Source organism: Zingiber officinale, chromosome 7B (genome assembly GCF_018446385.1).
Source record: "Zingiber officinale cultivar Zhangliang chromosome 7B, Zo_v1.1, whole genome shotgun sequence".
NCBI lineage: Eukaryota > Viridiplantae > Streptophyta > Magnoliopsida > Zingiberales > Zingiberaceae > Zingiber > Zingiber officinale.
In genome coordinates this window covers 78846337-78862768 of record NC_055999.1, presented here as the reverse complement: position 1 = coordinate 78862768, position 16432 = coordinate 78846337, and positions in this window count along the sequence as shown.

The following is a 16432-nucleotide window of genomic DNA, read 5'->3' as shown; positions in this document are numbered from 1 at the left end:
GTACAAATTTTTGTACTGGGGAAACAGGAGGTATGCTATCAAACAGTTCCCTATGATCAAGGAAGTTGGCTAGGGGGTTAGAAACAAGATGTCCTTTGTTTTTTAGTTGCTTTACACCCCCCTCAGCTCCATGGGTGAAGACTTTGGCAATCGAGGCAGCAATAGGAGCATTGAATTCAAGAGATTCCAAAAGTAGTCTTTTTTTCTTTTCAAATTTTTCATCTTCGCCTGCTTGATAATGCACCAGAGTATCTTGAACAGTTTTTAATTCAGACTCTCTGGAAGAAATCTCTGTCTTAGCTACGGTTAGGGATGAGCATAGAGAGTCTAGCTCAGAGTTTTTAAATTCCAAATCAGAGTCTTTAGCAGCCAATTCTAAAGCATGGGCATCCTTCAATTCTTGTAGTTGAGAGCACAATTGAGCATTCTCGGCAGTATACTTATCCACTTTGGATGTTAGCTCAGCACGAAGGTTAACCTCTGATTTAGCTTGGGACTCAAAATTCTCTGCAGAGGTTTTCCATTTACTCATATTTTTAAGTTCTGCCTCAAGAAGTTTGCGAGTCTCTTGTAATTGGCTGGATAACTCTGCTAATTCTCTAGAGGCATGAGAAGAGGAAGCTCTAGGGGTTTGCTTCTTGAGTGTGTTGTTTTCTTGAGATAAATCATATAATTGGCGAGCCACACTCATATTGTCACACCCCAGGTAGTCTCTGCCAGAAGAAATTTCGGTAGCATCACCCCTGTACGGGTGACAATATGAATCTCAGAATACTTATATCAATCCATCAGCCCACACGGCCGGAACAACACAATACAAACAATATAACAATCCACGCAGTTTAATATACAGCCTCCTGCTGTCAACAAAATTTACTAAAAGAAAAGACGATATAGAAATCATCGCAGATATATATAAATCCTACTCCATTATAACGAAGAAATGAAATCCACGAAGTAATAAAAATATCCGCAGTGGATAACAAAAGTAGCAAACCCGAATGTTCAACATAAAGTCCACAATACAAAACCCACATCACCGGTATATGCATAGAAACCATAACAGAAATCAACAATAAGGAATCCTCGCGACAAGGGGGGGCTAGCGACTGGAATCTCTCCCGACGGCCTCAACCTGAAAAAATAGTAATATAACGGTGTGAGTCCAAAGAACTAAGCAAGTAATCCAATAGATATGCATATTAACATATAACTACCAGCAACAATCCTACGGTACAGTATCCTAACAGTACAACATATAGTACAGTCTCCTAACAGTATAACAGGTATGCATAATTGAATAAACTGCAGTAACCAACAATAGGCATGTAATACAGTCTACTGCAAGAATAATAAGAAATGCAATACTGAAATAAACTATACTCACCTGCAAATCCTCTGAGCTGTAACTGTGAACATACACAGATAAAAATAGTCAGAGCAAATAAGCATGTATCCTGTATGCATGTCAATCATATGCAGTCACCAAAATGCATCATCCAATATGCAACAATCATAATAAATGTAATCTGTGCATATGATGTAATATGACATGGTCACTCTTGACGCCAGTCAGCCATCTCACACACAATGGTGAGACCGAGTGGGTAGGGCTGTGACACCGTGCACTCTGCCATCACTACCCCTGAAGAGTGACTGAGTGGACGGGATACTGTCGGAGTACACCTATCCTCCTACCTCAAACATAGTGAGGGAGCGCAATGCTCTCATCTCCCAGTACGCAATGACGGGGAGGGACCCTGACCTGCTACCACGCTGTCATCGTACTACCCATGAGCACCCCAGCGGAGCAACACCGAGCAACCTACCATACACACCCTGAGTGCTGTGCCACTACCCATGCAGTGAACACGCTGTGTGCAGGCCCATGTACCCGACCGACGAGCTCAACAATAATGGAGTCGTCAATCACCCAGCATGCAATCAATGTGATATGGTGCATGCGGCTACAGTATGTCATACCTGAACATATCCTCCTCCATATGCGTAGGTGCCAAAAAGACAAAGGCATATATAACAAGGCTAACAAGCAACATAAATCCCACAACATATAACAAGTATCTCCAGCAACTAATCATGTGTAGATAAGCACTATAAATATCCATATATACGAACACATATACACATGACAAGAGATAAAAGTATACCAGGCTAATGTATAACAGATAACAGTAGAAGCATATATCAGGTAGCAACTAAACTAAACCAGGGAAGTACTAAATCTACCAATACCACTAGTCATATATCTACTATACATATCATAAGACAATATCAAAAGATAAGTCAAAGGGTACCTGCCTCAAATAGAAGGTATTGTCAAGCAATCCAAAGTCTAGACGCATGTCTCGAATCAAAATCTAGCGTCAAACAATATATATATATATATATATATATATATATATATATATATTTAATTTAGCTAAATCCAAATGAATAGCTAAATAAAATCCCTAAAACTAGATTAGGGCAAAACCCTAATCAAACACAATCATAACCTACCTAATTAAATCTAACAGTCAATTAGGGTTAGTTACCTAATCCCTAATCACCAATTAGATTAGTAATCTAAACTTAAATTAAATCCAATAGTTGACTAGGATTAATTATCTTAACCCTAATCATTCCATTAGATTAATCTAAGCAAATAAATCTAATCACAATCAACAACTAATTACAATCTCCTATTCAAACCTACACATGATCATGTAATCAAATCATACCTAAATCAATCCATTATCCACAACACGTATCAAATCCCTACACTTACCTCGATTCACAGCCGAACAAGATGCTGGAACAAGGAACACTAAGGCATGGGTGGCTGCCGAACCAAACTGAGCTACTGGATTAAATAACACCACAGCAAGACCTCCCTACAAGAATTCCTCCTCACTGGACCGGATTAAAACATCATCAAGAAGTGGAGATCACTAATCAATCAACAACCTAATTCTGAAAACTAAACCTTACCTTCAACCGTGAGCCCAATCACAGCAAGGAAGGGAAAGTCCAAGATCTGGCCCAGCGATGTCAGTAGGAAGAATCAAACTCGAAGCTAGGGCACAAATCAGAGAAATAGAAGGAATAAGGTTCGGTTGCTTACCCTTGTAGCCCTAATTGCCCCTTCACGCTGGCGATCGAGTGGATCTCGCTCGATCCAGTGGCATCAGTGATCAGCTGAAGGAGACGTGAGTGTCTACAACCCGAAGACGAGGGGCGTCAGCCGGATCTGAGCTCAGGTGGCTTCCTCCTCAAGCGACATCGACGATCGGCGCAAGAAACTCCCGAAACAGGGACTCCTCGATCGAAGAAGACTTGGAGTCCACCAGTTCCGTCGTGCTCCAGCAAGCTCCAACGAATGAAGATGGCCGCCGAAGGAAGCTCCACTCACGTCAGCGTTGGTTGGTTCAAGAGAGAGACAGAGAGAAGAGTCGGGGAAGAAGAGGGGAAGAAGTGTCGGGCTCGGGTGAAGAGGGCAGAATGGAATCAGCGTTTTGTTGGGGAAAAGTAAAAGGAAAAAGGAATTTATAATTAGAAACATTTCCTCACTTAAACAGGTATCCCAAATAGGCCTTATCCGCGCCCGTTAATTCGTCCCCTTAAAACCCATCGTACGAGTTCCGAAAAATTCCCAGAATTTTTTTAAAAAATCTAGAAAAATTCTATAAGGCTATTTCCCAAATAACCTTATTTTTTAAATTTCCCGATATCTTACACATATTAATGACCCATCGTTGTAGAAAGGAAAGTTGTTGTTAGAATGCATTAATGAAAAAATAAAGGGACGAAGGGCATGTTACCTTAGTTTCCTCGAAAGAAAGCCTATCAGCCAGATCAGCAGAGATGTGCTTTTCAAGTTCTTTACATGCCTCTACCCAAACTATAGTTAAAGAACCTCCCAATAATATTGGGAGGGTAGAAGAAGGTGTGGAAGAAGATAATAAGGAACTGTGAAGAGAAGGAGGAGAGAAAAGAAGAATAGGAGGACCCTGAGTTCCTTGGTTAGGTAAAGGAATTGGTTTGAGGAAAGTCATCATGAACTCAGGATCCAAATTGACACTCGGAAGAGAAGGATCTTCAAGTGGTTGAATAGAAGGGGAAGAAAGCATGGGATATAAGGAAGAAAGAGAAGGTTCCGAAAAGGAGGTGGAATATGTAGGATCGAAAGCGCTAGAGGGGGTGAATAGCGCTCATGGCTTACACGTCATTTTTAAAACAATCGATCGCAGTAAACGTTATGCAACGGAATAAAAGAAACAACACATGAGTACACCAAGGAATTACTTAGTTCGGAGCCTGTGACAACTCCTACTCCAAGGCTCGCAATCGTTGATCGCTTTCAGTGGCAATCACTATAAGTTTGGAAATTCTTTACAATTTTAAGTACAATATTAAAGCAGTAATAAAAATTATACCGACAACAAAAAATAGTAAACTTGAAGCTTATGGTCGTCGGAGTCTTGTTACAGCTTTATCGGATCGTTCTTTGAGCAGAGCATGGAAGGAAGATTGCGATTTCGAGTTGTCATTGATGCTGCTCGAACCGGCCTTAAGTAGGCCGTTGAGGGTGCCTCCAACTGCATGGAGGGCGCCTCCAAGCCCCGAGTCAGCCACATGTGGATGAGCTTCGGACTGCTCGCAGCTTATCTGCCTGAGGGCACCTCCAACCTCCATATAGGGTACCTCCAGCTTAGTGTCCAGGGTGCCCTCCATCTAGTGTCTAGGACGCCTCTAAGCTCTATGGAGGGTGCCCTTGGCCTGCTTCCTGCGCTGCTTCAGCCAAGTCACTCGAGGTGCCTCCAAGCTCCATGGAGAGCGCCTCGGATACTGTTCATCCGAGATTTTAGTTCTTTTGCACTCCCTGCAAGATACGTTAGTACAAAATATAAAATATATCCTGTAAAATAGAGTTAGCACAAATAAAACAAGATTAATATAAGAATTTGACAGTCACTAGACTGTCTGGTTCTGATTTTGAATTTCCATCCAGAAATCCTAGGTCGAACCGACGCCTACTGTTCCCTCACTGGGGAATGCGTCCTCACCTACTCCACTCAGGAGAGTTTACCTATTGCCAGACCGGTCCTCTAGATCGACTGGACTTTTGCTCAGTGCCCGAGGATCCAGGACTTTCTGCTGGACGTTCGCTCCATTACCCGTCCAATCTTTTCACATGGTCCGTGACCACCAGGACTTTCCACCTAAAGTCCCCACCCTAGGGTTTTTGCCCCAAGCCTTTGACCCGCCAAGACTTTTCGCGTAGGGTTACTACCCCCTAGGACCTAGGATTACCACCCCCTAGGATTTTCCACCTACCTAACCGCAGCTAGGATTTTTACCTAAGTACACTTAGTACTTTCCTGCAAACTTATTCAAACACGTTAAACCACAAATAACCTTAACTTTGAACTCTTTGCCATTATTAAAACTTAGGTTTGATCGTCGGATGCTTCTCGCACCAACAATCTCCCCCTTTTTGATTATGACAACAAAATTCAAAGTTAAGTAAAACATGAAAGTAGTCTAAATGCCTACAAGCATAAAATCAAGATTCAAGTGCAATCAAGTGAAATAAATATTTAGTTGCATTCAAGTGTAATCAAGTGAAATAAATATTTAGTTGGATTCAAGTGCAATCACATGAAATAAATATTATATTTAGTTGCAACTTGTTGTATCTCCCCCTTAATCACTTATTTAATTACTTAACTTTCACTTTCCTCTCCTCCTTTGCCATATATCAAAAATATTACTTAAAAAACAGAAAAAAAAAGGAAAGATAGAAAATATTTAGCTCCCCCTGAAAGGTAGCTCTTACTTGAAAAATATAGTTTTTCAAGAAGAAGTAAAAAATTTGAAAGAGACTTTAACTAAATATTGAAAATAACTTAGATTTAAAGGAATTTAAACTTAGGTAAGTACAAGCTTTAAAAGAAGTTGATTAAAAAACTTAGCTTTAAAAGTACTTTAGTATTTAGCTTTAAAGGGTTTGACAAAACTTTAGTTAGAAGTATTCAACTTAAATAAAGATTCTGATAAAAGCTTTAGCTTAGTCAAGTATTTAGTAAAAAACTTTTGATAAAAATACTTTTGATAAATACTAAGCTTAAAAACTAATCAACATTAAGCTTAATAATAATTTTAATTTTGAATAAGCACTAAGTTTAATAATAATTTTGTTTGAACACCAAGTTTAAAAAAAAACTCAGCTTAAATTTGTACTAAGCTTAAAAATAATTTGTTTAAACACGAAAAATAATTTCATTTTAACACCAAGTTTAAAAATGACCAAGTTTTAAAAATAATTTTAAGTAAAGTCTAATAAAACAAAAAAAAACTTCTGTTTGAAAAATACTTTTAAAAACATAAACTTGGCTTAATTTGAAAATCTTTCTTTTACTCCCCCTTGATTAGTGTCAGTCAATTTTTGTAAAAAAAATTTTAAGTCCTAGAGTCCAAGCATGAGTAACAAAATATCTACTTTCAAACAAATATCTAACCTTTTGTTATTAGCTGTTTTACCAAGAGGTAGTAGCTTTCACTTAGTTAGTCAAATTAAGTAAGTGTTCCAGTTAGTTTGACTAAGCATGGATAGCTTAATTTGATTAATATGAATTTGGTATTTAGTACCCAGACTTCACCATTCTAAGTGTTTTTCATACATAAACAAGGTAATTCTAGTGTACTTGTAAGATACTCTACTGAAACCTAGGGGAACATACTTTTTAGGGGTAAATACCTAGGCTAAGTCCAAAATTTAAAATACTAATAAAATTAGAATTTTGAAAATATTTTTCCTAGAATTTTAAAACCAAAAAAAAAACTTTAAAATAGTAAGTCGTAAAGAGGAAATTTTTTTGAAAGCAGACTCTATTCAACTAAACACATCCCTATTTGTCTTCTAAGTGCACTGAACTCAAGTTCAGGTAAGGGTTTTATGAAAATATCAGCTAGGTTTGACTTGGACTCAACATAGTTGAGTACAATGTCATCCTTAGCTATATGATCCTTTACAAAGTGATGTTTTACTTCTATGTGTTTAGTCCTTGAGTGGTGAATTGGATTCTTCGTTAAGTTAATTGAACTTATGTTATCGATTGAAATTTTTGTATTTTATATTCTAGTTGATAATCCTTCAAGGTATACATTATCCATAACAGTCGAGATGCACATTCCCCTAGGGCTATGTACTCAGCTTCAGTAGTGGATAAAGCAACACAGTGTTGCTTTTTGCTTGACCAACTTACTAAGCACTGACATAGAAATTAGCAGCTACCACTTATGCTTTTTCTATCTAGTTTGCACCCGGCATAGTCTGAGTCAGAATAGCTAATTAGGTCAAAGGTACAAGACCTAGGGTACCAAAGTCCTACATTTAGAGTTCCCTTAATATATCTAAGTATTCTTTTAACATTTGTTAGGTGTGACTCCTTAGCACAAGATTGATATCTTGTACACATATCTACTGCAAACAAAATGTTAGGTCGACTTGTAGTTAGATAGAGTAGACTCCCTATTGTACTTTGATAGTATTTTAAGTTTACTAGTTTTCCTTCTAAATCAGAATCAATTTTAACATTAGTTGCCATTGGAGTATTTATATTTTTAGAATTTTCCATGCCAAATTTTGTAATTAATTCCTTAGCATATTTTATTTGAAAAATATAAATTTTGTCTTTGGTTTATTAATTTGTAAGCCTAAAAAGAAGTTGAGTTTCCCAACTAAGCTCATTTCAAATTCACTTTCCATTAATTTGGTAAATTCTTTTAAAAATTTAGTATTAGTTGAACCAAAAATTATATCATCTGCATAAATTTGGGCTATAAAGATGTCTTTTTTTAGGGTTTTTACAAATAAGATTTGATCTATTTGACCTTGTTTAAACTCCTTAGATATTAGATAAGTTGATAAGTGTTCATACCAGGTGCTAGGTGCTTGTTTTAGTCCATATAGAGCTTTTTTTAACCTAAAAACATGGATTGGGTGGTCCAAGTCCTCAAATCTTGGGGGTTGACTTACATACACCTCTTCTTTGATGAACCCATTTAAAAATACGAATTTTACATCCATTTGGTATAACTTGAATCCTTTATGTGCTGCATAGGCCAGCAACATTCTAATAGATTCAAGTCTGGCTACAGGAGCATAGGTCTCATCATAGTCTAACCCTTCTATTTGGCTGAATCCTTTTGCTGCAAGTCTAGCTTTATTTCTTACTATTTCACCCTTATCGTTTAATTTATTTCTAAATACCCATTAGTGTCAACTATGATTTTATTTATAGGTTTAGGTATTAGATGTCAGACCTAGTTTCTTTCAAATTGGGCTAACTCCTCTTGCATTGCTAATATCTAGTCTGAGTCTGGTAGGACTTCTTCTATAGTTTTGGGTTCAATTTTAGAGATAAGGGCTATCTAACTTAGGTTTCTATAAGATGATCTAGTTCAAACTCCTAGGGTTGGGTCATCCAAAATTTGGTCAGATGGGTGATTAGTACTTATTCTTAATGGTCTTATATTAGGATCAATAATTGGTTCTTGTGATTCACTAGGTTTAATTTGAACATCTTCATCATCTTGTATATTTTCTATATTTTGATTAACATTTTCATTTATTGAGTTATTATCTTCATCAAAAATTACATTAATGGTTTCTTCAACTTTTAGGGTTTCTTTGTTATAGACTCTATATGCCCTACTAGTTGTGGAATACCCTAAAAAGATTCTAGGGGTTGATTTTGATGTGAATTTTCCTAGGTAGTCTTTAATGTTTAGAATGTGAACTTTACATCCAAACACCTTTAGATAATTTAGGTTGGGTATTTTATTATAATATATTGCATAAGGAGTTTTATTTTGAAATTTATTGATTAAAATTCTATTTTGAATGTAATAAGTTGTATTTATTGCCTCAGCCTAGAATTGATTATTTAGGTTATATTCATTTAACATAGATCTAGCGACTTCTTGTAGGGTTCTATTTTTGCGTTCTACTAGACCATTTTGTTTTTTTTGGGGGGGGGGTTCTAGGGTATGAGTACTCGTGTTTGCATCCATTAATTTCACAAAATTCAGTAAATTTATAGTTTTCAAATTCTCCTCCATGATCACTTCTAATTCTTTTAATTTTAGTATCTTTTTCATTTTCTATTAACTTGTAAAAATTATTAAAGATTTTCAAATGTTTCATCTTTAGTCTTTAAAAATTTTATCCAAGTAAATCTTGAGTAGTCATCAATTATAAGTAAGCAATATTGGCTTTTGCTTAGTGACTTGGCTCTATGTGAATCAAACAGGTCAAAGTATAGGAGCTCAAGTATTAAGTTAGTTATATTTAAGTTGGTTAATTTGTGGGTTGATTTGGTTTGTTTACCCTGTTGGCAAGCATTACAAATTATATTTTCTATAAATTTTAATTTGGGTAAACCTCTAACTAAGCCATTTTGACTCATTTTCAAAATGAGTCTGGTATGAGTGTGACCCAGTCTTCTGTGTCACAACTTAGTTTCTTCTTATTATGTCAATAGATACTTTAGTGAGGAGGTTGGTAGGTCAATTATATAGATGTTTTTTTCCTAATTCCCTTAAGTGTAATTTCAGGATTTTCAATATTTTTAATTAAACAATCAGTTTTTGAAAATGTGGCTGAGTACCCTGAGTCACATAATTGACTAATACTAAGTTAAAATTCAGTTGATCAATCAATAAAAATTTTCGAATAAAGAAATCGAAACTCAGTTGGATATTACCTGTTCTGATTACCTTAAGTGTTTCGTCATTACCGAATGCAACTAACCCTAGATTCTTGAATTTTAGCTTAATAAATTTCAATCTGTCTCCAGTCATGTGTCTGGAGTATTCACTATCTAACATTCATTGATTCAAATCTTTATGCTCCTACACATAAAGTATTTGATTTGGTTCAATTTGACGGATCAAAAGATAGTTTGATTGAAATTAACCCCTTAATATTCCGTCTCACCCAGTCTAGATTTTTAAACATGGTATTCCTATGGGTGATTATGAGATGATTTTGTGTTTAATTGAGTTAATCAGATTTAAGTTTAAGTTATGAATTGGTTGGGTTAATTTAGATTAGGTAATATTAATTTTAAGTTAATTGATTAGGTTAATTGGGTTAATTGATTAGGTTAATTGGGTTAATTAGATTAATTTAATCAGTTTTATTAATTAGATTTATTAATTAGATTAATTAGATTTATTAATTGATTAGGTTAATTGATCTAAAGTTTTACCTAAGTCCATCTCACCCTTTTCTAAATTATCAATCAGGGAACCTTATAGGTTTTTGTGAGATGGTTAATTTTATCTTTGATTTAGGTTATTATCTAAGGATTGAGTTACATTTGAGTTAGACTCAGGTTTTACAATCAGTCAATTAAATATTTATTTCAATGATTGGCTTTCAGATTATGGCGAGACACTAGGCCTTCTTGGGTATGAGATTATCCACCACTTCTAGACAAAGCCTTTCAAAGAAATTGGATATTTAATTTTCTTTTTGAAACCCCTAGGTCTAACTATTCAAGTGTAAATCACGCCTAGGTCCTTATCTAGCCTAATCTAAGCATGTATAAGAAAAGCAGTCAGACAAGCATCAAACAATTCTATTTATAAAAATGAGTTTTCTATTGGCTCCCCCTGGATCATAATCTCGATAGGGTCTATCAAGATAGTGGATTTGATTCTTGGAGACCCAATATTGGCCAAGTTCAACTTGATTAATCAAGTTTGACTTGGAGACCCATGCTTGGACTGCTTTTCTATTTGTTCTATTTATAATTGATAAATAAGACTTATATTTTCGTTTAGCCTTAAATCCAAGTCCGGATCGGTTGTAAACGACTCTTTGTTTTCCAAGAATCAAATCAAGATTCTTAGAACCCAAAGTGAACCATTCCAATGTGTCCTTTAGTTCCATAACTTAATTTTTCAGGCTAGAATTCTCTTCCTCAAGATTTTGGACTTGAATTGAGGTTCTAGTCTGAATGAGGTTAGTCAAGGAGCTAGGGTTAGTCACTTCTTTAAGGGCTGTTATCTCCTTTTGAAGTGATTTGACCCAGATATTAGATTTAGCTAACTTGCACATTAGATAATTAATTAAATTATGCAGTGAACTTCTTACAGTGGGGTTAGGGCCTGCGGAAATGGAAACGGATCTGTGGCTTCTCTCAGACTTGGCTTCCGATTCGCTCTCAGTCTCTGATTCGTTGAATTGTTCTCAGGCCGTAAGTGCAAGGAAGCTCGTCTGTTCGAGCTCTTCGTCAGAATCTTCTGAAGAGGACTGATCATCCCATGTTGCTTGCAGTGCTTTTTTTCTTCTTTTGTTTCTTTGCTGCCTTTTGGTTTTGACAGTTAGCTTTAACATGTTCCTTTTGGTTGCAGCCGTAGCAAGTTACCTTGAACTTTACTTTTAGACTTGATTGTACTTTCTTGGACTGAATCACCTTTTTGATGTACTTCTTTGTGAATCCCTTCTTCTTTTTGTAAAGTCTGCATACCAGGTTGACGAGTTTGGCTGCTATCTCATCGTCGTAATCTTCTGAGTCTGGTTCATCTTCGGGCTCGGGTTCAATCTGATGCTTCTTTCTAACCTCCTTTGCCTTGCTTGTACCTACAATCAATGCAATGCCTTTCTCGGTTGGACATGCATTAGTCTATTTGTGAAATTCAAATTCGAAAAACAATTCATCTAATTTAATTAACAACAAATCCTTAGATACTTTGTAGGTGTCTACCATTGATGCCCACAACATATTCCTCAGAAAAGTGTTTAGTGTGTACCTTATTATGTCTTGATTCTCCACCTTCTGTCTGATCGCGTGGAGGCCATTGAGGAGGTCTTGGATGCGTGCGTACAATTGACTTGCCGATTCACCATCCTGCAATTTTATGATATAAAGTTTATTCAAAATTAGATCTCTTTTACTTACTTTAGTATCGGAGGTCCCTTCATGTAGCTCAATTAGCTTCTCCCACAAATCTTTGGCACTTGCGAATGGACCAACTCGGTTAAGCTCCTCCTTTGTTAGCCCACATTGAAGAGTACATGTAGCTTTAGCGTTGGCCTCAGCGTTCTTTATTAGACTTACGCCCCAGTTCTCGCATGATACTGGTTTTCCTGAGCCGTCGAGTGGGAGTGAGATGCCGGTTTTGATGATCATCCACATCTCGAACTGGGTTTGGAGGTAGGACTCCATTCGACCCTTCTAGTAGTCGAAGTCTTCGCCGGAGAAGAGCAGCGGGCGGGTTGTGCTGTAGCCTTCTTAATAGGCCATTATAGCAGAAAAATCTCGTACACAAAGAAACGAGTAAACTTGTCCCAAGACTTGGTGTTGGATTAGTAGTGCGGGATTAAGAAAAAATAAATCCGAGCGGTGGTCGCACCGACTTCGAGAAACGAGAAAGCTCGATCGATAAAGCTTGATCGGAAGGCGACAATTTTATCGATTCCGATTGACTTCGTAAAATCAAAAATTACCATGAAAAATTTCTTGAATTGTGGTTTCACCAATTCGAAGTGACCTCGCTCTGATACCAATTATAGGATCGAAAGCGCTAGAGAGGGTTAATAATGCTTGTGGCTTTTACGTCGTTTTTAAAACAATCGATCAGAGTAAACGTTATGCAGTGGAATAAAAGAATCAACACATGAGGGCACCAAGGAATTACTTCGTTCAGAGCCTGTGGTGACTCCTACTTTAAGGCCCGCGATCGTTGATCGCTTTCAGTAGGTAATCACTATAAGTTTGGAAATTCTTTACAATTTCAAGTACAATATTAAAGCAGTAATAAAAATTATACCGACAACAAAAAATAGTAAACTTAAAGCTTCTGATCGTCGGAGTCTTGTTAGAGCTTTGTCGGATCGTTCTTTGAGCATAGCATGGAAGGAAGATTGCGATTTCAAGTTGTTATTGCTACTGCTCGAACCGGCCTTAAGTAGGCTGTTGAGGGCACCTCCAACTGCATGGAGGGTGTCTCCAAGCCCCGGGTCAACCACGTGTGGATGAGCTCCTCACTGCTCGCAGCTTATCCGCCTGAGGACACCTCCAACCTCCATGGAGGGCGCCCTCTATCTAGTGTCAAGGGCGCCTCCAAGCTTCATGGAGGGCACCCTCTATCTAGTGTCCAAGGCGCCTCCAAGCTCCATGGAGGGCGCCCTCGGCCTGCTTCCTACGCTGCTTCCGCCAAGGCACTCGAGGCGCCTTCAAGCTCCATGGAGGTTGCCTCGGACACTGTTCATCCGGGCTTTTAGTTCTTTTTCACTCCCTGCAAGATACGTTCATATAAAATACAAAACATATCCTGCAAAATAGAGTTAGCACAAATAAAACAAGATTAATATAAGAATTTGACAGTCACCGGATTGTTTGGTTCTGACTTTAGATTTCCATCCGGAAATCCTAGGTCCAACTAACGCCTACTATTTTCTCACCGGGGAACGTATCCTCACCTACTCCACTCAGGAGAGTTTACCTATTGCCAGATCGGTCCTCTAGACCGACTGGACTTTTGCTCGGTGCCCGAGGCTCCAGGCCTTTCTACTGGGCGTTCACTCCAGGACCCGTTCAGTCTTTTCACCTGGTCCGCGACCACTAGGACTTTTCACCTAGAGTCCCCGACCCTAGGGTTTTTGCCCCAAGCCTTCAACCCATCAAGACTTTCCGCCTAGGATTACCACCCCTTAGGACCTAGGGTTACCACCCCCTAGGATTTTCCACCTGGCTAACCACATCTAGGACTTTTGCCTAAGTACACTTAGGATTTTCTTGCAAACTCATTCAAACACCTTAGACCACAAATAATCTTAACTTTGAACCCTTTGCTATTATCAAAACTTAGGTTCGATCGTCGGATGCTACCCGTACCAACAGAATATCTCCTGTAGGTATATCTTCAGGAGCAGAGATAACTCGTTTCTTAGGGAGAGGTGCTAATGTTAATCTCCGCCCAGGGCGTTTTCTTATGGGAGCAGTCTCTGGTGCCTATTCTTGTGGCCCCAAAGGGGTGTCCTCCAGAGGTAAACTTGTGGATGTCTCCCCAGAAATGGTATGAGAACTAGAAGCGAGTGTTGGTTGCATAGAAAGCTCAGGTAAGGGTGCATTAGAAGCTTGAGCTGATGCAATGTTAAGTTCCGCTTTTAGCTCTTGTTCCTTAGCTAATAAGGCCTCCTCTTCTAGGTGAAGTTCCTTGTCAACCAAAGCTCTAAATATGGCATCCACTACAACAAATAAAAGAGTACTTTAGTTAGTAAAGGAGTAATAGTTAAAATGTCAAAACTTACCAAAGGAGCATTGTAGGCTCTTTTGAATAGGACTTAGGCTAAAAAGGTATAAAAGATCACCGCGTATCCATTGGTGAATGTGAAAGCGATGACCCAGTAATTTGTTGGAATATTTAGAAAAAATTGGTTGTCGATGAAGCTCTCTTATGTCATGAAGGAAGAAAAGAAGATTGCCACTTAGTAGACCATGTGACAGGACTAGGAAACTTGATAAAGAAAAAAATGTGATTTCAAACCCTTGATGGATGAAGACATTTCTTCAAAGAATACCATCTTCGGATGAGATTGAAAAAGAAATACTCTTGTCTCTGATTTTTTAGGATAAGAGAACATGAAAAAATATTGAGGAGTAGGAGGTATACTGAAGAGGTGAAATATCATATACAACCCACATAGATATCTGAAAGTGTTTGGGGTAAATTGTTGTAAAGGAATACCAAAATATTGATTTATATTTGTCAAGAATGGAGGAATGGGAAAGCGTAAACCCGCAACTAACTGATCTTTGAAAAAGATAATGCAGACATCAAGAGGAAGATATGGATGATCGTCAGGTTGCGGGATCTTAATACGATATTCTTTAGGGATTTTATATAAAGAACGGATGGAAGTTCGATCGGTAGTAGTAAAGGAAGAATGAATTTGACCGTACCAAGGTAGTAAAGACTCTTCAGCCATGGTGAAAAACAGAAACACTCAAGGAATAAGTGACTTACTGAGTCCTTAAGGAAAGAGAGTCACAGAAGAAGACCAGGAAAGATGAAGAAGCGCAGGTTGTTGAAGGGAGTCGGAAAAGAGAATCACCAAAGACTAATTGGAGGAAGACGAAGAGTAAAGAGTTAAAAAAGACTTGGGATTTTAGGGCAATATAAGGATCACCATTAAATTAAAATGATTCGACAAAGGAGAGTCGTTGATCTTCTAAGAAAAATGTGTGATAAGACACGAACAAAAAGCATACCAAGGGTTGCTTAGAGAAAGGGGAAAAAATGCTACATGGCGCTCGCCCAGGAAGAGACATTTATGATAGACAGAACAAATCAAATCATATACTGATCCACCATATCTTCAAATATTCTCTTTTCGTTGAAGGACCAATTACCAATAAGATCATTTTGAAAAACCGTGCGATTCTCAAAATATAATAATAATAATAATAATAATAATAATAATAATAAATAAATAATAATAATGATTTTGGCAAACAAAGGGAAAACTCAAGTTTAGTTAGTGATATATGTTAGAGTGAGCTAATATCTCAAGTGGTAGGATAACTAAAGCCAAGAAGATGTTTACATGGTCGAATGGGAAATACCAGTAGGACTCAAAGGTGGTAGGCCTTAATTAGGATATAACATATGATTGTCTGGGCGAGTTTACACCTGGGCAGGTATAAATCTGGCCAGATTTGAAGGCACGTAGCTTTATCTAGTTCATGACATATGATTAACCAAATTAAACCTAGACGAACCAAGAAATACTTGGCGAGGTAAATAGTATAACCTGACATAAACATAGAACTTTATATTATTATTAGTAATTATACAATCATAACTCTTGAACTTCCATCAATCTTCCATTATAACGACCCGCCTTCTACTAACTAAACTGTAAGGCCGATCGTCACATTATGCTGGGCTAAACTATTCCCTGACCATCACTAGGACTAGATGCGGAAGCTGTGCTAATTAAAATTTTTGCTAACTATTATCATTTCTTGGTTCTACATGTGCTAAGGGGTGTAATCTAAGCTATTCATGTCATTATTACCTCCCCTTATGGTCAAGGAACTTAACTAAGGGTTTCTAGCTAATATCAGGCCTTCCAATCGATCCACGGATCGATTAGAATGGTCGAATCGATCCGGAGATCGATTCATAGGGCTACTGTATCTGGGACATGGGTTAGATCGATCCAGTGATCGATCCAGCACGCTACTGTGCTCGGGCAATATTCTGGATCGATCGGCTGATCGATCCAGACCGGTCAATCGATCCAGTGATCGATCCCAGAGCACTCTGTTCACGACAGAAGGCATCCGGATCGATCGGCTGATCGATCCAGGAGCTTACTGTTCGCGGGACACGCTGCCAATCGATCCAT